The sequence below is a fragment of the Montipora foliosa genome, unplaced genomic scaffold (assembly GCF_036669935.1).
Source record: "Montipora foliosa isolate CH-2021 unplaced genomic scaffold, ASM3666993v2 scaffold_106, whole genome shotgun sequence".
Classification (NCBI taxonomy): Eukaryota; Metazoa; Cnidaria; class Anthozoa; order Scleractinia; family Acroporidae; genus Montipora; species Montipora foliosa.
Window position 1 is genome coordinate 17,397 of NW_027179405.1, and position 22,774 is coordinate 40,170.

Below are 22,774 nucleotides of genomic sequence, written 5' to 3' on the forward strand. Positions count from 1 at the left end.
TTCCGGAGAGGTTGAAAAGGCATACTTACCTGACGCGGGAGGCACTGTGATCAGGGAGGCAGTCCTCTCAAGGTGAGGCTCTTTCATTGCACTTCGATTGGGTTGACCCTTGCGATTACCCCAAATGTGGGTAACTCGAGCGTATAATTTCTGGTAGTGGGGACCTGCGTTCGCGCTAGTCCCCGCACCAAACCCCGGTGGCAAAGTTGGCTAATGGGAAGGTTTGTTGGTAACGTTTCAGGCAGGGCAGGGAAGGAGATGCGGTGGCGGTGTAAGGACTAAGGAAGGTGAGTTGTATTTGTGAATTCCACTGCTGAAATTGTAGGTGAATGTTCCGTACTTGGTGCACTGCAAAACTGTGATTTTATTTCTTTCATTCTTGGCCGTAGAGAGAGCGAGAGGACGTGTTTATTTCAGCCGCATCGATTTCCATCGATAGACGAGTGAGACAAGAAAATGCCAGCGGGTCGAGCTCTTATCCTCGTGCATCGTTTCGAAAACGTAAGTGGATGTGTGTTTGTACTGCTCCATCGCGATAGATTTCTTTTGCGTTGTGTTATGTTGCGTTCTGGAGAGCCCGTTTTGCATTGAGTAACTGAGGACCCGCCAGATCAGTTGGCGTTACATTTCTGTGGCCAACACTTTGTGGTTTCTCTATGTTATCAGTTAATTGGATTGTTATCATAAAAAGTAAATCTTTCATGGTCAGGATAGTGTCTTATCGGCCCTTTGAATACGTACTGTCCGTGTTGAGCAGGGAACAGTAAGACTTTGAAGTGCGCTACGTCACGTAAGTCACGTTTTCGCAGGATCAATGTTGTAGTGTTGTAGCCTTCGTTGTATGCATATCATCCGGGCTAGGTTAACTTCCATCTAATGCATAACAGTGCATGCATTTTTTACTTGTCGTATCCTGTTCTTTGCTCACACGAAAAGATACGTTTCATGTCATAAACGTTGGATTGATAAGATCTCGCGCGCACGCGCTCCCTTGGGAATACAAGTTCCACTTTCTCGTGTGAACTATTTTGTTTTTGTTGTATGTCTCATCTTTGACATATCGTTGGCATGTTGTGTTCAAAAAACCTGGTTTGGAATGTTCTTTCATTAAAGGAAACTGAGATTTTTTGAGATAATCAAGTGTACAGAAGGAAAAAGGGAAGCCTACAACACGGGGTATTCCCAGGCGGTCTCCCATCCAAGTACTAACCCCGCCCGACAGGGCTTAACTTCGGTGATCGGACGAGAACCGGTGTTTTCCCTGTGGTATGGTCGTAGACAAGTAATTCGCCGTGAAAATTAACTTTGTTATAAGGGAAAATAAAAACGAGGTCAGAGCAAGCACAATGTGCATTTGTCCTCTTGCCGTCAACGCAAGTGCCATGCAATGCTGGTCCTGCTGCCCACTGTACAAGGGCGATCGTTGTGTGCGCCTCGCTTTCAGGTTGGCTTTGGGCATTCCTTCCTTGGCACGGATTGTAATCGGACCACCATATCTCGTGGCCATGAGACTGGGAGCACCTTGTCCGCTGTGAGCATTTACGGGCATCGCTTCTCGGCCTTTTGGCTAAGATCAAGTGTAGTATCTGTTCTTATCAGCTTAATATCTGATACGCTGCTCATCGAGCAGCTCATATATTAAACTGATTTTTGGAACTGGGCCGTGGAAAAGAGGCTTGCCTCGTCCCGGCCACGGGTTGCCTCGGTATAGCACTACCTCCGAGCGTGGCCCACTTCCCTCTGGGGAAGAAATAATCAAGTGAAAGCAGAACAAATGACCAAGCAACCAACCTTCACATTTCTCTTCTCTTTTCTAGGTAGCATAGCAGCGAGTGGACAGCACGACACGACAGGACGAGGAGCACGTGACCCCCATTACCACATGGTATGCGCAGACAAGTTGCGTTTTTGCGGTTCCGGAGAGGTTGAAAAGGCATACTTACCTGACGCGGGTTTTTATTATCTGCCAGGTTCGTGCCTTTCCTTGTGGTACGCGTAAGTTCCGTATTGGAATTGGAGTGTGGGGACAAGCGTTTTTGGGATTTGTGGTAAGATTTTTGATTCCTGAGTTTTACTGGTGACCCTCCTGGGGACTTATGCTTGGCGTCCTGCCATAACCCAGGGTAGCCAGTCTTTCTGTTCCCTTCCTGGGAGCTTTGCTTTCCGGGGGGACTGTTTTTTCTCTTTTTCCCTTTTCATCATGCCTCTTGCGGCCTTTAAGAGGACAGTAGTCCTCGACCTTTCCGATGTTCCAACCTCTGTTCCCAGGGCGGAACTTGTTACAGCCATCAAGGGAAAGTTCACCCCCTTTGTGATTGACAGTATTCAGTTTGTTCCCGTAAAACTGGTTCAGATTACTTTCGCTGACCCAAAATGTAAAAATATTGTTGAAGGTTATGATTTTGTCACTTTAGCTGGTGCTAAGTGCAAAGTCATGTATGCTGGGCCTCGAGCTCAAAATGTTATGTTGTATCACTATCCCTTTGAGGAGAGTGATGATCGCCTCCGGCCCTACTTTTCCTCGTACGGGAAGGTGGAGACGATAAGGCACCAGCATTACCCGGGTGACCCTGCAATCTGCACTGGAGCCCGTATCATCAAAATGGTTCGTTCTGGCCGGATCCCTCGTAATCTGGACATTGCTGGATATAAATGTAAGGTGTGGTATGTGGGTCAGCCGGCCGAATGTGATATCTGTCGTGGGGAACACCTCACCAAAAACTGTGACTTGCGCGGGAAGTGCCGCAGGTGTCGGGAGCCTGGTCACATGGCCAGGGATTGCCCAACCCCCCCAATGCCTGGGGGAACCCACCATCTTCGCCTGCGACCCCCGCCCATCCGTCCGCTTCACTTGTTGTTGGTGCCACTCCCCCGGAGTCGCTGCCTCCCCTCCTGGATGTCAGTTCTGGTCCTGAGGACCTTCCCACTTCTCCTGCAAGCTCTGACCATGAGGACTCTGGGGACGAGGGGGTAACCCTTCGTCCTCCTGCCCCCACGCAACCTGGTATTTCAAGTTGGGGTTCCCACACCGACCTCAGGGACAATGAGTTATCCCCCCTGGTACTCCACCCATGGCCTCTCCTGCCACCAGTAAATGTTAAGGAGGGTGCGGCCCTCCCTAAAACGGTAATGGTGGGTCCTCGACGCGCGTGCAGGTGGCTGCCTCCCCCGCCGCTGCGTCTGATGGTTTGGCTGCGCCACAGAGTAATACAATGTTAACACTAGTAGTAACGTAGTTGGTGTAATGGACAATACTACTATAGTTAATGGAAAAGAAATGGAAATGGATAATAGTAATAATGTAGTTACTGGAAAAGAAATGACAAATAATGCTGTAGTTAATGGAAAAGAAATGGAAATGGATAATAGTAATAATGGAAAAGAAATGGATACGAATGATAATGAACTAGTTAATGAGACTGAATACAGTCAAAGTATATTTAGTGACGATGACCCTTTAACGGGCATCAATGTAACCCCTGTAAATACCCCACAGGTTCTATCTCTGTCTCCCGTAATGGTTAACGAGGTCGAGCTGACTGATTCACCAGTCACTAAGCGTGGACTTTCGGATGTTGAGGCTTCCTCTGATGATCAGGTCAAGTCTAAGAAGAAAGCGAAGAAACCTCTTCCTGGTTCTGCGGTCCCCGGCCGCTCGAAGTCTGGAAAGGGCAGGGAGTCTGGGAGGGCTGTTCATTCTGGCCTTCCCTCCTTGGCTCCCCCTGCCCCGGTTCGGAGCCGTCGCTCCTAGTTGTGCTGTCTCTCTCTTTCTTCTCAGTTATGGCTCTCTCTATCCTCTCCTTAAACACCAATGGTCTCAGGGACTCGTCCAAGCGCGCTGGTGTTCTGCACTGGTTACGTTCCTTTCCTCAGGTCCCTGACATTGTCTGCCTACAAGAGGGCCCACTGCTCTTCAGACAGTGAATGTCAGTCTGGTTTCGTTCATCTGGTTTTAATGCAGTTGCTTCTGTTGGCTCTGCACACTCTTGTGGTTGCATCATTTTATTCCGCCCCACGGTCACCCTTACGAGCTCTTGGTGTGACACCGCTGGGCGTGTTGTTTTTTGCCACTTTACCCATTCTGGGCACCCGTTTCGTATCTGCTGTCTCTACGCCCCCAATCGCAACCCAGCCCGTGACGACTTCCTGGACGACGTCTCGTCTTGGGTTGATCCCACCTATCCGACCTTCCTTGCCGGGGACTTTAACACTGTGTTCGACCGCGCCCTCGATCGTCGGGGCTCCAATGTCTCTGACACTTCCCGCGAAAGTACTGCTACCTTAAAACGTCTTTTTGACTCCTGCTGTTGTCTGGACATTTGGAGGCACCTGCATCCTTCCGATTCTGCCTTCTCTTGGACTCGCTCAGACGGCCTTATGGCCTCCCGTATTGATCTCATTGGTGCCCCGTACTCCTGTTACCATCAGTCTTGACTTGCGATATTATTCCTTGTCCGTTTTCGGATCACTGTGGTGTGGTGCTTTCTTGTAGTGTCCCAGACATTGCTGCTCCTGGGACAGTTTCTGGAAGCTCAACATTTCTGTCCTCAATGATGAGGACTATATCCAGCATATCACTAATTTTTGGTCCGTTTGGAGGCAGTCCATGCTGTCCTTCCCGTCACTAGCTAAGTGGTGGGATAAGGGCAAGAGCCAAATCAAAGGCCTCACAATTAAATATTGCGCTGAGCGCTCGAAAGAAAACATCGCAGTGTCGAGACCTCCTTGGCCGACTAGCTGGGCATCTTAAGAACCGTGTTGATGCCGGTTTCACCTCCTGTGTTGAGCCGTACCATTCTACCCTGTCTGCCCTTGCTGCCCTAGACCTCGAGGCAGCTCGGGGAGCCCAAGTCCGTGCTCGGGCCAATGGGTTGAGGAAGGTGAAACCTCCTCGGCCTTTTTCTTCCGTCTGGAAAAGAAGCGTGCCGCCGACCGACTTATTTCAGCACTTCGATGCGATGATGGCACAGTGGTCTCGAGTTCAAAGGACCTATGCCAGGCTTTTGCTTCCTTTTATTCTAACTTGTTTAGTGCCGAGCCTACTGACGGGGACGTGGCTCTTTCCCTGCTCGACGCCCTCACCTCCACCTTGTCCGCCGACCAGGCTCAACAGTGTGATGGTCCTCTCCAGTCGGAGGAGTGTTATACTGCTTTATGTGGGATGGCTCGAGGCAAGACCCCGGGCTTGGATGGCCTCCCTATGGAGTTTTATGTCAAATTCTGGCCGGTGCTCGGACAGGACCTCGTGCTCGTCCTGAACTCATGTTATGAGGCTGGCACTCTCAGCCTCTCTCAGCGTCGAGGCATCATTTCTCTCATCTTTAAGACGGGTGACCGGCTGAACCCTCGTAACTGGCGGCCAATTTCCCTCCTTAGTGTGGACTACAAGCTCGCTGCCCGCGTCATCGCTGGGCGTCTCCTGAAGGTTATTCATGCCGTGGTGGCTGAGGATCAAACCTGTGGTGTCCCCGGTCGTTATATTGGTGAGAACGTCGCTTATCTCCGAGACATGGTCCATTACGCCACGCAATCCGGGTCTCCTTGTGCCATCCTCTCGCTCGACCAAGAAAAAGCGTTTGATCGCGTTGATTGGTCCTTTCTGCATGCCACCCTCTGCAGAATGGGTTTCCAAACCTCCTTTCTGCGCTGGATCCGCCTTTTCTATAATGCTGTTCAGAGTGCTGTCATTGTTAACGGTCATGTCTCAAACTTTTTCAGTCTCACACGGGGGGTGCGTCAAGGCTGCCCCCTCGCACCTTTGCTGTATGTTATGGTCGCTGAGGTCTTGGCCGCCAATATTCGAGCAAATCCCGCCATTACTGGACCTTTGCTGCCTGGACTGCCCTCACCGCTCTCTCCAATTTCCCAGTACGCGGATGACACATCGCTCATCTTGTCCTCCGATGCCTCCATTAGGGCTGTTTTTGACACCTACACAAGGTATGAGCTTGGTTCTGGATCCAAGCTCAACCTGACAAAGTCTCGCGGCTTGTGGCTGGGGTCTTGGGCTGGCCGAACTGACCCCCCTGTCCCTCTCGACTGGACATCTTCTAAGCTTAAAATCCTCGGAGTCTTCATTGGCCCGCATGACATTGATGAACTAATTGGCGGCCTCGGATAGAGGCTGTGGAACGCGTCCTCTCCTCCTGGCGTCAGCGCTCCTTGTCTTTTCATGGCAAGGCTTTGGTCATCAATTGCCTGGCCCTCGCCAGGGTTTGGTATGTGGCATCCCTGGTCCACATGCCCCCCTGGGTACTTAAAGAACTTAACTCCCTTGTTTTCTCATTCTTCTGGAAAACCAAGCGGGAGCTCGTTGCACGTGCTGTGGTCGTTCAGCCCACATCGCTGGGAGGTTTCTCGGTGGTGGACATTAAGCTCAAGGTTTGGTCGCTTCTGGGTCAGTGGGTCAAACGGTCTACTTTGTCCTCGTCAAGCTGGTCCTCCTTTGTGTCGTACTGGTTTCAATCGTGTTTTGCTGCCTCCTCTCTTGATGTTTTCTCCCGTCCCGCTGCCTTCGACAGGTCCCTGTTACCGCCATTTTACTCCTCTTTGCTTTTGGCCTGGGAGTCGCTTGGTGGCTCTTTTTCCCCCTCCCGGGGAACTTTGGTTTTCGCATCCTCTGACCCTCACGTTGTCGCCTCCGTGGCTTTTTTTCTCTGCCAAAGTCGGTTACCAGTTTCTTTTATCCTGTTCCTCTGTCACACCGCACTGTGTAGTTAAGTTCTTTCCCTCCTTTGGGGACCTTTACTGGTATGATACGTGGCGCCAGTTCCACTTCTTTGATTTTGACCGCTTTGTTGTTGATTTCTCCTGGAAGGTAGCTCATGGTGTGATTTACACTGCTGAGCGTCTTCTCTCTTTTGGTTTATCTGTCTCCTCCGCTTGTTTTTGTGGTCCTGTCGTCGAGTCACTGTCGCATTTGCTCTTTGTGTGTCCCCTTGCTCAAAGTGTTGTTGGTTGGCTACAGTCCCTCCTTTTTCATTTCTCGCCTATGTGTCCTGTGCTTGAGCGTCGCCATTTACTTTTTGGTTTCAATTCCACTGAGCTTCACGCAGTGCCCAAAGTCTTCAGTTACCTGTTGTGTGCCTGTAAGTTTCACATCTGGCTGGCCCGCAATGACTACCGCTTTCGTTCTGTCAACCTGGGGCCCTCGCCGTCATTGAGGGAGCAAAGGCCCGTGTCAAGTTCCACCTCCCCTTGCTCTTCAAGCGTTTTTCAACCCGGAGACGTCGACGTTATTTTGCCCGCCAGTGGGGGGCGGATGGAGTCATCGCCTCTATGTTTCCAACAAGCTCGTTTTTCGCTTCGGGCCACCTGCTTAATTCACCCTCTGTACCACCTGATTTGCTTAGTTTTATTTCGCCTCTGTCGCCTAATACTGGTGACCAATGCCTCAGGCGTTGGATGAGTCTGTCGACTGGTGACCTTTGGTCTGCCATTCACCGCTGCTCATCGAGCAGCTCATATATTAAACTGATTTTTGGAACTGGGCCGTGGAAAAGAGGCTTGCCTCGTCCCGGCCACGGGTTGCCTCGGTATAGCACTACCTCCGAGCGTGGCCCACTTCCCTCTGGGGAAGAAATAATCAAGTGAAAGCAGAACAAATGACCAAGCAACCAACCTTCACATTCTCTTCTCTTTTCTAGGTAGCATAGCAGCGAGTGGACAGCACGACACGACAGGACGAGGAGCACGTGACCCCCATTACCACATGGTATGCGCAGACAAGTTGCGTTTTGCGGTTCCGGAGAGGTTGAAAAGGCATACTTACCTGACGCGGGAGGCACTGTGATCAGGGAGGCAGTCCTCTCAAGGTGAGGCTCTTTCATTGCACTTCGATTGGGTTGACCCTTGCGATTACCCCAAATGTGGGTAACTCGAGCGTATAATTTCTGGTAGTGGGGACCTGCGTTCGCGCTAGTCCCCGCACCAAACCCCGGTGGCAAAGTTGGCTAATGGGAAGGTTTGTTGGTAACGTTTCAGGCAGGGCAGGGAAGGAGATGCGGTGGCGGTGTAAGGACTAAGGAAGGTGAGTTGTATTTGTGAATTCCACTGCTGAAATTGTAGGTGAATGTTCCGTACTTGGTGCACTGCAAAACTGTGATTTTATTTCTTTCATTCTTGGCCGTAGAGAGAGCGAGAGGACGTGTTTATTTCAGCCGCATCGATTTCCATCGATAGACGAGTGAGACAAGAAAATGCCAGCGGGTCGAGCTCTTATCCTCGTGCATCGTTTCGAAAACGTAAGTGGATGTGTGTTTGTACTGCTCCATCGCGATAGATTTCTTTTGCGTTGTGTTATGTTGCGTTCTGGAGAGCCCGTTTTGCATTGAGTAACTGAGGACCCGCCAGATCAGTTGGCGTTACATTTCTGTGGCCAACACTTTGTGGTTTCTCTATGTTATCAGTTAATTGGATTGTTATCATAAAAAGTAAATCTTTCATGGTCAGGATAGTGTCTTATCGGCCCTTTGAATACGTACTGTCCGTGTTGAGCAGGGAACAGTAAGACTTTGAAGTGCGCTACGTCACGTAAGTCACGTTTTCGCAGGATCAATGTTGTAGTGTTGTAGCCTTCGTTGTATGCATATCATCCGGGCTAGGTTAACTTCCATCTAATGCATAACAGTGCATGCATTTTTTACTTGTCGTATCCTGTTCTTTGCTCACACGAAAAGATACGTTTCATGTCATAAACGTTGGATTGATAAGATCTCGCGCGCACGCGCTCCCTTGGGAATACAAGTTCCACTTTCTCGTGTGAACTATTTTGTTTTTGTTGTATGTCTCATCTTTGACATATCGTTGGCATGTTGTGTTCAAAAACCTGGTTTGGAATGTTCTTTCATTAAAGGAAACTGAGATTTTTTGAGATAATCAAGTGTACAGAAGGAAAAAGGGAAGCCTACAACACGGGGTATTCCCAGGCGGTCTCCCATCCAAGTACTAACCCCGCCCGACAGGGCTTAACTTCGGTGATCGGACGAGAACCGGTGTTTTCCCTGTGGTATGGTCGTAGACAAGTAATTCGCCGTGAAAATTAACTTTGTTATAAGGGAAAATAAAAACGAGGTCAGAGCAAGCACAATGTGCATTTGTCCTCTTGCCGTCAACGCAAGTGCCATGCAATGCTGGTCCTGCTGCCCACTGTACAAGGGCGATCGTTGTGTGCGCCTCGCTTTCAGGTTGGCTTTGGGCATTCCTTCCTTGGCACGGATTGTAATCGGACCACCATATCTCGTGGCCATGAGACTGGGAGCACCTTGTCCGCTGTGAGCATTTACGGGCATCGCTTCTCGGCCTTTTGGCTAAGATCAAGTGTAGTATCTGTTCTTATCAGCTTAATATCTGATACGCTGCTCATCGAGCAGCTCATATATTAAACTGATTTTTGGAACTGGGCCGTGGAAAAGAGGCTTGCCTCGTCCCGGCCACGGGTTGCCTCGGTATAGCACTACCTCCGAGCGTGGCCCACTTCCCTCTGGGGAAGAAATAATCAAGTGAAAGCAGAACAAATGACCAAGCAACCAACCTTCACATTTCTCTTCTCTTTTCTAGGTAGCATAGCAGCGAGTGGACAGCACGACACGACAGGACGAGGAGCACGTGACCCCCATTACCACATGGTATGCGCAGACAAGTTGCGTTTTTGCGGTTCCGGAGAGGTTGAAAAGGCATACTTACCTGACGCGGGTTTTTATTATCTGCCAGGTTCGTGCCTTTCCTTGTGGTACGCGTAAGTTCCGTATTGGAATTGGAGTGTGGGGACAAGCGTTTTTGGGATTTGTGGTAAGATTTTTGATTCCTGAGTTTTACTGGTGACCCTCCTGGGGACTTATGCTTGGCGTCCTGCCATAACCCAGGGTAGCCAGTCTTTCTGTTCCCTTCCTGGGAGCTTTGCTTTCCGGGGGGACTGTTTTTTCTCTTTTTCCCTTTTCATCATGCCTCTTGCGGCCTTTAAGAGGACAGTAGTCCTCGACCTTTCCGATGTTCCAACCTCTGTTCCCAGGGCGGAACTTGTTACAGCCATCAAGGGAAAGTTCACCCCCTTTGTGATTGACAGTATTCAGTTTGTTCCCGTAAAACTGGTTCAGATTACTTTCGCTGACCCAAAATGTAAAAATATTGTTGAAGGTTATGATTTTGTCACTTTAGCTGGTGCTAAGTGCAAAGTCATGTATGCTGGGCCTCGAGCTCAAAATGTTATGTTGTATCACTATCCCTTTGAGGAGAGTGATGATCGCCTCCGGCCCTACTTTTCCTCGTACGGGAAGGTGGAGACGATAAGGCACCAGCATTACCCGGGTGACCCTGCAATCTGCACTGGAGCCCGTATCATCAAAATGGTTCGTTCTGGCCGGATCCCTCGTAATCTGGACATTGCTGGATATAAATGTAAGGTGTGGTATGTGGGTCAGCCGGCCGAATGTGATATCTGTCGTGGGGAACACCTCACCAAAAACTGTGACTTGCGCGGGAAGTGCCGCAGGTGTCGGGAGCCTGGTCACATGGCCAGGGATTGCCCAACCCCCCCAATGCCTGGGGGAACCCACCATCTTCGCCTGCGACCCCCGCCCATCCGTCCGCTTCACTTGTTGTTGGTGCCACTCCCCCGGAGTCGCTGCCTCCCCTCCTGGATGTCAGTTCTGGTCCTGAGGACCTTCCCACTTCTCCTGCAAGCTCTGACCATGAGGACTCTGGGGACGAGGGGGTAACCCTTCGTCCTCCTGCCCCCACGCAACCTGGTATTTCAAGTTGGGGTTCCCACACCGACCTCAGGGACAATGAGTTATCCCCCCTGGTACTCCACCCATGGCCTCTCCTGCCACCAGTAAATGTTAAGGAGGGTGCGGCCCTCCCTAAAACGGTAATGGTGGGTCCTCGACGCGCGTGCAGGTGGCTGCCTCCCCCGCCGCTGCGTCTGATGGTTTGGCTGCGCCACAGAGTAATACAATGTTAACACTAGTAGTAACGTAGTTGGTGTAATGGACAATACTACTATAGTTAATGGAAAAGAAATGGAAATGGATAATAGTAATAATGTAGTTACTGGAAAAGAAATGACAAATAATGCTGTAGTTAATGGAAAAGAAATGGAAATGGATAATAGTAATAATGGAAAAGAAATGGATACGAATGATAATGAACTAGTTAATGAGACTGAATACAGTCAAAGTATATTTAGTGACGATGACCCTTTAACGGGCATCAATGTAACCCCTGTAAATACCCCACAGGTTCTATCTCTGTCTCCCGTAATGGTTAACGAGGTCGAGCTGACTGATTCACCAGTCACTAAGCGTGGACTTTCGGATGTTGAGGCTTCCTCTGATGATCAGGTCAAGTCTAAGAAGAAAGCGAAGAAACCTCTTCCTGGTTCTGCGGTCCCCGGCCGCTCGAAGTCTGGAAAGGGCAGGGAGTCTGGGAGGGCTGTTCATTCTGGCCTTCCCTCCTTGGCTCCCCCTGCCCCGGTTCGGAGCCGTCGCTCCTAGTTGTGCTGTCTCTCTCTTTCTTCTCAGTTATGGCTCTCTCTATCCTCTCCTTAAACACCAATGGTCTCAGGGACTCGTCCAAGCGCGCTGGTGTTCTGCACTGGTTACGTTCCTTTCCTCAGGTCCCTGACATTGTCTGCCTACAAGAGGGCCCACTGCTCTTCAGACAGTGAATGTCAGTCTGGTTTCGTTCATCTGGTTTTAATGCAGTTGCTTCTGTTGGCTCTGCACACTCTTGTGGTTGCATCATTTTATTCCGCCCCACGGTCACCCTTACGAGCTCTTGGTGTGACACCGCTGGGCGTGTTGTTTTTTGCCACTTTACCCATTCTGGGCACCCGTTTCGTATCTGCTGTCTCTACGCCCCCAATCGCAACCCAGCCCGTGACGACTTCCTGGACGACGTCTCGTCTTGGGTTGATCCCACCTATCCGACCTTCCTTGCCGGGGACTTTAACACTGTGTTCGACCGCGCCCTCGATCGTCGGGGCTCCAATGTCTCTGACACTTCCCGCGAAAGTACTGCTACCTTAAAACGTCTTTTTGACTCCTGCTGTTGTCTGGACATTTGGAGGCACCTGCATCCTTCCGATTCTGCCTTCTCTTGGACTCGCTCAGACGGCCTTATGGCCTCCCGTATTGATCTCATTGGTGCCCCGTACTCCTGTTACCATCAGTCTTGACTTGCGATATTATTCCTTGTCCGTTTTCGGATCACTGTGGTGTGGTGCTTTCTTGTAGTGTCCCAGACATTGCTGCTCCTGGGACAGTTTCTGGAAGCTCAACATTTCTGTCCTCAATGATGAGGACTATATCCAGCATATCACTAATTTTTGGTCCGTTTGGAGGCAGTCCATGCTGTCCTTCCCGTCACTAGCTAAGTGGTGGGATAAGGGCAAGAGCCAAATCAAAGGCCTCACAATTAAATATTGCGCTGAGCGCTCGAAAGAAAACATCGCAGTGTCGAGACCTCCTTGGCCGACTAGCTGGGCATCTTAAGAACCGTGTTGATGCCGGTTTCACCTCCTGTGTTGAGCCGTACCATTCTACCCTGTCTGCCCTTGCTGCCCTAGACCTCGAGGCAGCTCGGGGAGCCCAAGTCCGTGCTCGGGCCAATGGGTTGAGGAAGGTGAAACCTCCTCGGCCTTTTTCTTCCGTCTGGAAAAGAAGCGTGCCGCCGACCGACTTATTTCAGCACTTCGATGCGATGATGGCACAGTGGTCTCGAGTTCAAAGGACCTATGCCAGGCTTTTGCTTCCTTTTATTCTAACTTGTTTAGTGCCGAGCCTACTGACGGGGACGTGGCTCTTTCCCTGCTCGACGCCCTCACCTCCACCTTGTCCGCCGACCAGGCTCAACAGTGTGATGGTCCTCTCCAGTCGGAGGAGTGTTATACTGCTTTATGTGGGATGGCTCGAGGCAAGACCCCGGGCTTGGATGGCCTCCCTATGGAGTTTTATGTCAAATTCTGGCCGGTGCTCGGACAGGACCTCGTGCTCGTCCTGAACTCATGTTATGAGGCTGGCACTCTCAGCCTCTCTCAGCGTCGAGGCATCATTTCTCTCATCTTTAAGACGGGTGACCGGCTGAACCCTCGTAACTGGCGGCCAATTTCCCTCCTTAGTGTGGACTACAAGCTCGCTGCCCGCGTCATCGCTGGGCGTCTCCTGAAGGTTATTCATGCCGTGGTGGCTGAGGATCAAACCTGTGGTGTCCCCGGTCGTTATATTGGTGAGAACGTCGCTTATCTCCGAGACATGGTCCATTACGCCACGCAATCCGGGTCTCCTTGTGCCATCCTCTCGCTCGACCAAGAAAAAGCGTTTGATCGCGTTGATTGGTCCTTTCTGCATGCCACCCTCTGCAGAATGGGTTTCCAAACCTCCTTTCTGCGCTGGATCCGCCTTTTCTATAATGCTGTTCAGAGTGCTGTCATTGTTAACGGTCATGTCTCAAACTTTTTCAGTCTCACACGGGGGGTGCGTCAAGGCTGCCCCCTCGCACCTTTGCTGTATGTTATGGTCGCTGAGGTCTTGGCCGCCAATATTCGAGCAAATCCCGCCATTACTGGACCTTTGCTGCCTGGACTGCCCTCACCGCTCTCTCCAATTTCCCAGTACGCGGATGACACATCGCTCATCTTGTCCTCCGATGCCTCCATTAGGGCTGTTTTTGACACCTACACAAGGTATGAGCTTGGTTCTGGATCCAAGCTCAACCTGACAAAGTCTCGCGGCTTGTGGCTGGGGTCTTGGGCTGGCCGAACTGACCCCCCTGTCCCTCTCGACTGGACATCTTCTAAGCTTAAAATCCTCGGAGTCTTCATTGGCCCGCATGACATTGATGAACTAATTGGCGGCCTCGGATAGAGGCTGTGGAACGCGTCCTCTCCTCCTGGCGTCAGCGCTCCTTGTCTTTTCATGGCAAGGCTTTGGTCATCAATTGCCTGGCCCTCGCCAGGGTTTGGTATGTGGCATCCCTGGTCCACATGCCCCCCTGGGTACTTAAAGAACTTAACTCCCTTGTTTTCTCATTCTTCTGGAAAACCAAGCGGGAGCTCGTTGCACGTGCTGTGGTCGTTCAGCCCACATCGCTGGGAGGTTTCTCGGTGGTGGACATTAAGCTCAAGGTTTGGTCGCTTCTGGGTCAGTGGGTCAAACGGTCTACTTTGTCCTCGTCAAGCTGGTCCTCCTTTGTGTCGTACTGGTTTCAATCGTGTTTTGCTGCCTCCTCTCTTGATGTTTTCTCCCGTCCCGCTGCCTTCGACAGGTCCCTGTTACCGCCATTTTACTCCTCTTTGCTTTTGGCCTGGGAGTCGCTTGGTGGCTCTTTTTCCCCCTCCCGGGGAACTTTGGTTTTCGCATCCTCTGACCCTCACGTTGTCGCCTCCGTGGCTTTTTTTCTCTGCCAAAGTCGGTTACCAGTTTCTTTTATCCTGTTCCTCTGTCACACCGCACTGTGTAGTTAAGTTCTTTCCCTCCTTTGGGGACCTTTACTGGTATGATACGTGGCGCCAGTTCCACTTCTTTGATTTTGACCGCTTTGTTGTTGATTTCTCCTGGAAGGTAGCTCATGGTGTGATTTACACTGCTGAGCGTCTTCTCTCTTTTGGTTTATCTGTCTCCTCCGCTTGTTTTTGTGGTCCTGTCGTCGAGTCACTGTCGCATTTGCTCTTTGTGTGTCCCCTTGCTCAAAGTGTTGTTGGTTGGCTACAGTCCCTCCTTTTTCATTTCTCGCCTATGTGTCCTGTGCTTGAGCGTCGCCATTTACTTTTTGGTTTCAATTCCACTGAGCTTCACGCAGTGCCCAAAGTCTTCAGTTACCTGTTGTGTGCCTGTAAGTTTCACATCTGGCTGGCCCGCAATGACTACCGCTTTCGTTCTGTCAACCTGGGGCCCTCGCCGTCATTGAGGGAGCAAAGGCCCGTGTCAAGTTCCACCTCCCCTTGCTCTTCAAGCGTTTTTCAACCCGGAGACGTCGACGTTATTTTGCCCGCCAGTGGGGGGCGGATGGAGTCATCGCCTCTATGTTTCCAACAAGCTCGTTTTTCGCTTCGGGCCACCTGCTTAATTCACCCTCTGTACCACCTGATTTGCTTAGTTTTATTTCGCCTCTGTCGCCTAATACTGGTGACCAATGCCTCAGGCGTTGGATGAGTCTGTCGACTGGTGACCTTTGGTCTGCCATTCACCGCTGCTCATCGAGCAGCTCATATATTAAACTGATTTTTGGAACTGGGCCGTGGAAAAGAGGCTTGCCTCGTCCCGGCCACGGGTTGCCTCGGTATAGCACTACCTCCGAGCGTGGCCCACTTCCCTCTGGGGAAGAAATAATCAAGTGAAAGCAGAACAAATGACCAAGCAACCAACCTTCACATTCTCTTCTCTTTTCTAGGTAGCATAGCAGCGAGTGGACAGCACGACACGACAGGACGAGGAGCACGTGACCCCCATTACCACATGGTATGCGCAGACAAGTTGCGTTTTGCGGTTCCGGAGAGGTTGAAAAGGCATACTTACCTGACGCGGGAGGCACTGTGATCAGGGAGGCAGTCCTCTCAAGGTGAGGCTCTTTCATTGCACTTCGATTGGGTTGACCCTTGCGATTACCCCAAATGTGGGTAACTCGAGCGTATAATTTCTGGTAGTGGGGACCTGCGTTCGCGCTAGTCCCCGCACCAAACCCCGGTGGCAAAGTTGGCTAATGGGAAGGTTTGTTGGTAACGTTTCAGGCAGGGCAGGGAAGGAGATGCGGTGGCGGTGTAAGGACTAAGGAAGGTGAGTTGTATTTGTGAATTCCACTGCTGAAATTGTAGGTGAATGTTCCGTACTTGGTGCACTGCAAAACTGTGATTTTATTTCTTTCATTCTTGGCCGTAGAGAGAGCGAGAGGACGTGTTTATTTCAGCCGCATCGATTTCCATCGATAGACGAGTGAGACAAGAAAATGCCAGCGGGTCGAGCTCTTATCCTCGTGCATCGTTTCGAAAACGTAAGTGGATGTGTGTTTGTACTGCTCCATCGCGATAGATTTCTTTTGCGTTGTGTTATGTTGCGTTCTGGAGAGCCCGTTTTGCATTGAGTAACTGAGGACCCGCCAGATCAGTTGGCGTTACATTTCTGTGGCCAACACTTTGTGGTTTCTCTATGTTATCAGTTAATTGGATTGTTATCATAAAAAGTAAATCTTTCATGGTCAGGATAGTGTCTTATCGGCCCTTTGAATACGTACTGTCCGTGTTGAGCAGGGAACAGTAAGACTTTGAAGTGCGCTACGTCACGTAAGTCACGTTTTCGCAGGATCAATGTTGTAGTGTTGTAGCCTTCGTTGTATGCATATCATCCGGGCTAGGTTAACTTCCATCTAATGCATAACAGTGCATGCATTTTTTACTTGTCGTATCCTGTTCTTTGCTCACACGAAAAGATACGTTTCATGTCATAAACGTTGGATTGATAAGATCTCGCGCGCACGCGCTCCCTTGGGAATACAAGTTCCACTTTCTCGTGTGAACTATTTTGTTTTTGTTGTATGTCTCATCTTTGACATATCGTTGGCATGTTGTGTTCAAAAACCTGGTTTGGAATGTTCTTTCATTAAAGGAAACTGAGATTTTTTGAGATAATCAAGTGTACAGAAGGAAAAAGGGAAGCCTACAACACGGGGTATTCCCAGGCGGTCTCCCATCCAAGTACTAACCCCGCCCGACAGGGCTTAACTTCGGTGATCGGACGAGAACCGGTGTTTTCCCTGTGGTATGGTCGTAGACAAGTAATTCGCCGTGAAAATTAACTTTGTTATAAGGGAAAATAAAAACGAGGTCAGAGCAAGCACAATGTGCATTTGTCCTCTTGCCGTCAACGCAAGTGCCATGCAATGCTGGTCCTGCTGCCCACTGTACAAGGGCGATCGTTGTGTGCGCCTCGCTTTCAGGTTGGCTTTGGGCATTCCTTCCTTGGCACGGATTGTAATCGGACCACCATATCTCGTGGCCATGAGACTGGGAGCACCTTGTCCGCTGTGAGCATTTACGGGCATCGCTTCTCGGCCTTTTGGCTAAGATCAAGTGTAGTATCTGTTCTTATCAGCTTAATATCTGATACGCTGCTCATCGAGCAGCTCATATATTAAACTGATTTTTGGAACTGGGCCGTGGAAAAGAGGCTTGCCTCGTCCCGGCCACGGGTTGCCTCGGTATAGCACTACCTCCGAGCGTGGCCCACTTCCCTCTGGGGAAGAAATAATCAAGTGAAAGCAGAACAAATGACCAAGCAACCAACCTTCACATTTCTCTTCTCTTTTCTAGGTAGCATAGCAGCGAGTGGACAGCACGACACGACAGGACGAGGAGCACGTGACCCCCATTACCACATGGTATGCGCAGACAAGTTGCGTTTTTGCGGTTCCGGAGAGGTTGAAAAGGCATACTTACCTGACGCGGGTTTTTATTATCTGCCAGGTTCGTGCCTTTCCTTGTGGTACGCGTAAGTTCCGTATTGGAATTGGAGTGTGGGGACAAGCGTTTTTGGGATTTGTGGTAAGATTTTTGATTCCTGAGTTTTACTGGTGACCCTCCTGGGGACTTATGCTTGGCGTCCTGCCATAACCCAGGGTAGCCAGTCTTTCTGTTCCCTTCCTGGGAGCTTTGCTTTCCGGGGGGACTGTTTTTTCTCTTTTTCCCTTTTCATCATGCCTCTTGCGGCCTTTAAGAGGACAGTAGTCCTCGACCTTTCCGATGTTCCAACCTCTGTTCCCAGGGCGGAACTTGTTACAGCCATCAAGGGAAAGTTCACCCCCTTTGTGATTGACAGTATTCAGTTTGTTCCCGTAAAACTGGTTCAGATTACTTTCGCTGACCCAAAATGTAAAAATATTGTTGAAGGTTATGATTTTGTCACTTTAGCTGGTGCTAAGTGCAAAGTCATGTATGCTGGGCCTCGAGCTCAAAATGTTATGTTGTATCACTATCCCTTTGAGGAGAGTGATGATCGCCTCCGGCCCTACTTTTCCTCGTACGGGAAGGTGGAGACGATAAGGCACCAGCATTACCCGGGTGACCCTGCAATCTGCACTGGAGCCCGTATCATCAAAATGGTTCGTTCTGGCCGGATCCCTCGTAATCTGGACATTGCTGGATATAAATGTAAGGTGTGGTATGTGGGTCAGCCGGCCGAATGTGATATCTGTCGTGGGGAACACCTCACCAAAAACTGTGACTTGCGCGGGAAGTGCCGCAGGTGTCGGGAGCCTGGTCACATGGCCAGGGATTGCCCAACCCCCCCAATGCCTGGGGGAACCCACCATCTTCGCCTGCGACCCCCGCCCATCCGTCCGCTTCACTTGTTGTTGGTGCCACTCCCCCGGAGTCGCTGCCTCCCCTCCTGGATGTCAGTTCTGGTCCTGAGGACCTTCCCACTTCTCCTGCAAGCTCTGACCATGAGGACTCTGGGGACGAGGGGGTAACCCTTCGTCCTCCTGCCCCCACGCAACCTGGTATTTCAAGTTGGGGTTCCCACACCGACCTCAGGGACAATGAGTTATCCCCCCTGGTACTCCACCCATGGCCTCTCCTGCCACCAGTAAATGTTAAGGAGGGTGCGGCCCTCCCTAAAACGGTAATGGTGGGTCCTCGACGCGCGTGCAGGTGGCTGCCTCCCCCGCCGCTGCGTCTGATGGTTTGGCTGCGCCACAGAGTAATACAATGTTAACACTAGTAGTAACGTAGTTGGTGTAATGGACAATACTACTATAGTTAATGGAAAAGAAATGGAAATGGATAATAGTAATAATGTAGTTACTGGAAAAGAAATGACAAATAATGCTGTAGTTAATGGAAAAGAAATGGAAATGGATAATAGTAATAATGGAAAAGAAATGGATACGAATGATAATGAACTAGTTAATGAGACTGAATACAGTCAAAGTATATTTAGTGACGATGACCCTTTAACGGGCATCAATGTAACCCCTGTAAATACCCCACAGGTTCTATCTCTGTCTCCCGTAATGGTTAACGAGGTCGAGCTGACTGATTCACCAGTCACTAAGCGTGGACTTTCGGATGTTGAGGCTTCCTCTGATGATCAGGTCAAGTCTAAGAAGAAAGCGAAGAAACCTCTTCCTGGTTCTGCGGTCCCCGGCCGCTCGAAGTCTGGAAAGGGCAGGGAGTCTGGGAGGGCTGTTCATTCTGGCCTTCCCTCCTTGGCTCCCCCTGCCCCGGTTCGGAGCCGTCGCTCCTAGTTGTGCTGTCTCTCTCTTTCTTCTCAGTTATGGCTCTCTCTATCCTCTCCTTAAACACCAATGGTCTCAGGGACTCGTCCAAGCGCGCTGGTGTTCTGCACTGGTTACGTTCCTTTCCTCAGGTCCCTGACATTGTCTGCCTACAAGAGGGCCCACTGCTCTTCAGACAGTGAATGTCAGTCTGGTTTCGTTCATCTGGTTTTAATGCAGTTGCTTCTGTTGGCTCTGCACACTCTTGTGGTTGCATCATTTTATTCCGCCCCACGGTCACCCTTACGAGCTCTTGGTGTGACACCGCTGGGCGTGTTGTTTTTTGCCACTTTACCCATTCTGGGCACCCGTTTCGTATCTGCTGTCTCTACGCCCCCAATCGCAACCCAGCCCGTGACGACTTCCTGGACGACGTCTCGTCTTGGGTTGATCCCACCTATCCGACCTTCCTTGCCGGGGACTTTAACACTGTGTTCGACCGCGCCCTCGATCGTCGGGGCTCCAATGTCTCTGACACTTCCCGCGAAAGTACTGCTACCTTAAAACGTCTTTTTGACTCCTGCTGTTGTCTGGACATTTGGAGGCACCTGCATCCTTCCGATTCTGCCTTCTCTTGGACTCGCTCAGACGGCCTTATGGCCTCCCGTATTGATCTCATTGGTGCCCCGTACTCCTGTTACCATCAGTCTTGACTTGCGATATTATTCCTTGTCCGTTTTCGGATCACTGTGGTGTGGTGCTTTCTTGTAGTGTCCCAGACATTGCTGCTCCTGGGACAGTTTCTGGAAGCTCAACATTTCTGTCCTCAATGATGAGGACTATATCCAGCATATCACTAATTTTTGGTCCGTTTGGAGGCAGTCCATGCTGTCCTTCCCGTCACTAGCTAAGTGGTGGGATAAGGGCAAGAGCCAAATCAAAGGCCTCACAATTAAATATTGCGCTGAGCGCTCGAAAGAAAACATCGCAGTGTCGAGACCTCCTTGGCCGACTAGCTGGGCATCTTAAGAACCGTGTTGATGCCGGTTTCACCTCCTGTGTTGAGCCGTACCATTCTACCCTGTCTGCCCTTGCTGCCCTAGACCTCGAGGCAGCTCGGGGAGCCCAAGTCCGTGCTCGGGCCAATGGGTTGAGGAAGGTGAAACCTCCTCGGCCTTTTTCTTCCGTCTGGAAAAGAAGCGTGCCGCCGACCGACTTATTTCAGCACTTCGATGCGATGATGGCACAGTGGTCTCGAGTTCAAAGGACCTATGCCAGGCTTTTGCTTCCTTTTATTCTAACTTGTTTAGTGCCGAGCCTACTGACGGGGACGTGGCTCTTTCCCTGCTCGACGCCCTCACCTCCACCTTGTCCGCCGACCAGGCTCAACAGTGTGATGGTCCTCTCCAGTCGGAGGAGTGTTATACTGCTTTATGTGGGATGGCTCGAGGCAAGACCCCGGGCTTGGATGGCCTCCCTATGGAGTTTTATGTCAAATTCTGGCCGGTGCTCGGACAGGACCTCGTGCTCGTCCTGAACTCATGTTATGAGGCTGGCACTCTCAGCCTCTCTCAGCGTCGAGGCATCATTTCTCTCATCTTTAAGACGGGTGACCGGCTGAACCCTCGTAACTGGCGGCCAATTTCCCTCCTTAGTGTGGACTACAAGCTCGCTGCCCGCGTCATCGCTGGGCGTCTCCTGAAGGTTATTCATGCCGTGGTGGCTGAGGATCAAACCTGTGGTGTCCCCGGTCGTTATATTGGTGAGAACGTCGCTTATCTCCGAGACATGGTCCATTACGCCACGCAATCCGGGTCTCCTTGTGCCATCCTCTCGCTCGACCAAGAAAAAGCGTTTGATCGCGTTGATTGGTCCTTTCTGCATGCCACCCTCTGCAGAATGGGTTTCCAAACCTCCTTTCTGCGCTGGATCCGCCTTTTCTATAATGCTGTTCAGAGTGCTGTCATTGTTAACGGTCATGTCTCAAACTTTTTCAGTCTCACACGGGGGGTGCGTCAAGGCTGCCCCCTCGCACCTTTGCTGTATGTTATGGTCGCTGAGGTCTTGGCCGCCAATATTCGAGCAAATCCCGCCATTACTGGACCTTTGCTGCCTGGACTGCCCTCACCGCTCTCTCCAATTTCCCAGTACGCGGATGACACATCGCTCATCTTGTCCTCCGATGCCTCCATTAGGGCTGTTTTTGACACCTACACAAGGTATGAGCTTGGTTCTGGATCCAAGCTCAACCTGACAAAGTCTCGCGGCTTGTGGCTGGGGTCTTGGGCTGGCCGAACTGACCCCCCTGTCCCTCTCGACTGGACATCTTCTAAGCTTAAAATCCTCGGAGTCTTCATTGGCCCGCATGACATTGATGAACTAATTGGCGGCCTCGGATAGAGGCTGTGGAACGCGTCCTCTCCTCCTGGCGTCAGCGCTCCTTGTCTTTTCATGGCAAGGCTTTGGTCATCAATTGCCTGGCCCTCGCCAGGGTTTGGTATGTGGCATCCCTGGTCCACATGCCCCCCTGGGTACTTAAAGAACTTAACTCCCTTGTTTTCTCATTCTTCTGGAAAACCAAGCGGGAGCTCGTTGCACGTGCTGTGGTCGTTCAGCCCACATCGCTGGGAGGTTTCTCGGTGGTGGACATTAAGCTCAAGGTTTGGTCGCTTCTGGGTCAGTGGGTCAAACGGTCTACTTTGTCCTCGTCAAGCTGGTCCTCCTTTGTGTCGTACTGGTTTCAATCGTGTTTTGCTGCCTCCTCTCTTGATGTTTTCTCCCGTCCCGCTGCCTTCGACAGGTCCCTGTTACCGCCATTTTACTCCTCTTTGCTTTTGGCCTGGGAGTCGCTTGGTGGCTCTTTTTCCCCCTCCCGGGGAACTTTGGTTTTCGCATCCTCTGACCCTCACGTTGTCGCCTCCGTGGCTTTTTTTCTCTGCCAAAGTCGGTTACCAGTTTCTTTTATCCTGTTCCTCTGTCACACCGCACTGTGTAGTTAAGTTCTTTCCCTCCTTTGGGGACCTTTACTGGTATGATACGTGGCGCCAGTTCCACTTCTTTGATTTTGACCGCTTTGTTGTTGATTTCTCCTGGAAGGTAGCTCATGGTGTGATTTACACTGCTGAGCGTCTTCTCTCTTTTGGTTTATCTGTCTCCTCCGCTTGTTTTTGTGGTCCTGTCGTCGAGTCACTGTCGCATTTGCTCTTTGTGTGTCCCCTTGCTCAAAGTGTTGTTGGTTGGCTACAGTCCCTCCTTTTTCATTTCTCGCCTATGTGTCCTGTGCTTGAGCGTCGCCATTTACTTTTTGGTTTCAATTCCACTGAGCTTCACGCAGTGCCCAAAGTCTTCAGTTACCTGTTGTGTGCCTGTAAGTTTCACATCTGGCTGGCCCGCAATGACTACCGCTTTCGTTCTGTCAACCTGGGGCCCTCGCCGTCATTGAGGGAGCAAAGGCCCGTGTCAAGTTCCACCTCCCCTTGCTCTTCAAGCGTTTTTCAACCCGGAGACGTCGACGTTATTTTGCCCGCCAGTGGGGGGCGGATGGAGTCATCGCCTCTATGTTTCCAACAAG

At 50.8% G+C, this 22,774-nt stretch overlaps 11 non-coding genes across 11 annotated transcripts; 8 read left to right on the plus strand and 3 right to left on the minus strand.

Moving 5' to 3' along the window:
• The first annotated feature begins 21 nt into the window (after nt 1-21).
• LOC137985895 (U1 spliceosomal RNA) lies at nt 22-185 on the plus strand. The gene has a single exon (XR_011119415.1). It is a non-coding gene; the product is annotated as a U1 spliceosomal RNA (small nuclear RNA).
• A 976-nt stretch (nt 186-1,161) lies between these two features.
• On the minus strand, nt 1,162-1,280 carry LOC137985916 (5S ribosomal RNA). Its single transcript, XR_011119435.1, has one exon. It is a non-coding gene; the product is annotated as a 5S ribosomal RNA (ribosomal RNA).
• Nucleotides 1,281-1,547: 267 nt separating this feature from the next.
• LOC137985905 (U2 spliceosomal RNA) lies at nt 1,548-1,739 on the plus strand. Its single transcript, XR_011119424.1, has one exon. It is a non-coding gene; the product is annotated as a U2 spliceosomal RNA (small nuclear RNA).
• Nucleotides 1,740-7,378: 5,639 nt separating this feature from the next.
• Nucleotides 7,379-7,569, plus strand: LOC137985912 (U2 spliceosomal RNA). Its single transcript, XR_011119431.1, has one exon. It is a non-coding gene; the product is annotated as a U2 spliceosomal RNA (small nuclear RNA).
• Nucleotides 7,570-7,763: 194 nt separating this feature from the next.
• Nucleotides 7,764-7,927, plus strand: LOC137985896 (U1 spliceosomal RNA). Its single transcript, XR_011119416.1, has one exon. It is a non-coding gene; the product is annotated as a U1 spliceosomal RNA (small nuclear RNA).
• Nucleotides 7,928-8,902: 975 nt separating this feature from the next.
• LOC137985917 (5S ribosomal RNA) lies at nt 8,903-9,021 on the minus strand. Its single transcript, XR_011119436.1, has one exon. It is a non-coding gene; the product is annotated as a 5S ribosomal RNA (ribosomal RNA).
• Nucleotides 9,022-9,288: 267 nt separating this feature from the next.
• LOC137985906 (U2 spliceosomal RNA) lies at nt 9,289-9,480 on the plus strand. The gene has a single exon (XR_011119425.1). It is a non-coding gene; the product is annotated as a U2 spliceosomal RNA (small nuclear RNA).
• A 5,639-nt stretch (nt 9,481-15,119) lies between these two features.
• Nucleotides 15,120-15,310, plus strand: LOC137985913 (U2 spliceosomal RNA). The gene has a single exon (XR_011119432.1). It is a non-coding gene; the product is annotated as a U2 spliceosomal RNA (small nuclear RNA).
• Nucleotides 15,311-15,504: 194 nt separating this feature from the next.
• LOC137985897 (U1 spliceosomal RNA) lies at nt 15,505-15,668 on the plus strand. Its single transcript, XR_011119417.1, has one exon. It is a non-coding gene; the product is annotated as a U1 spliceosomal RNA (small nuclear RNA).
• A 975-nt stretch (nt 15,669-16,643) lies between these two features.
• On the minus strand, nt 16,644-16,762 carry LOC137985892 (5S ribosomal RNA). The gene has a single exon (XR_011119412.1). It is a non-coding gene; the product is annotated as a 5S ribosomal RNA (ribosomal RNA).
• Nucleotides 16,763-17,029: 267 nt separating this feature from the next.
• On the plus strand, nt 17,030-17,221 carry LOC137985907 (U2 spliceosomal RNA). Its single transcript, XR_011119426.1, has one exon. It is a non-coding gene; the product is annotated as a U2 spliceosomal RNA (small nuclear RNA).
• The last annotated feature ends 5,553 nt before the right edge of the window (nt 17,222-22,774 follow it).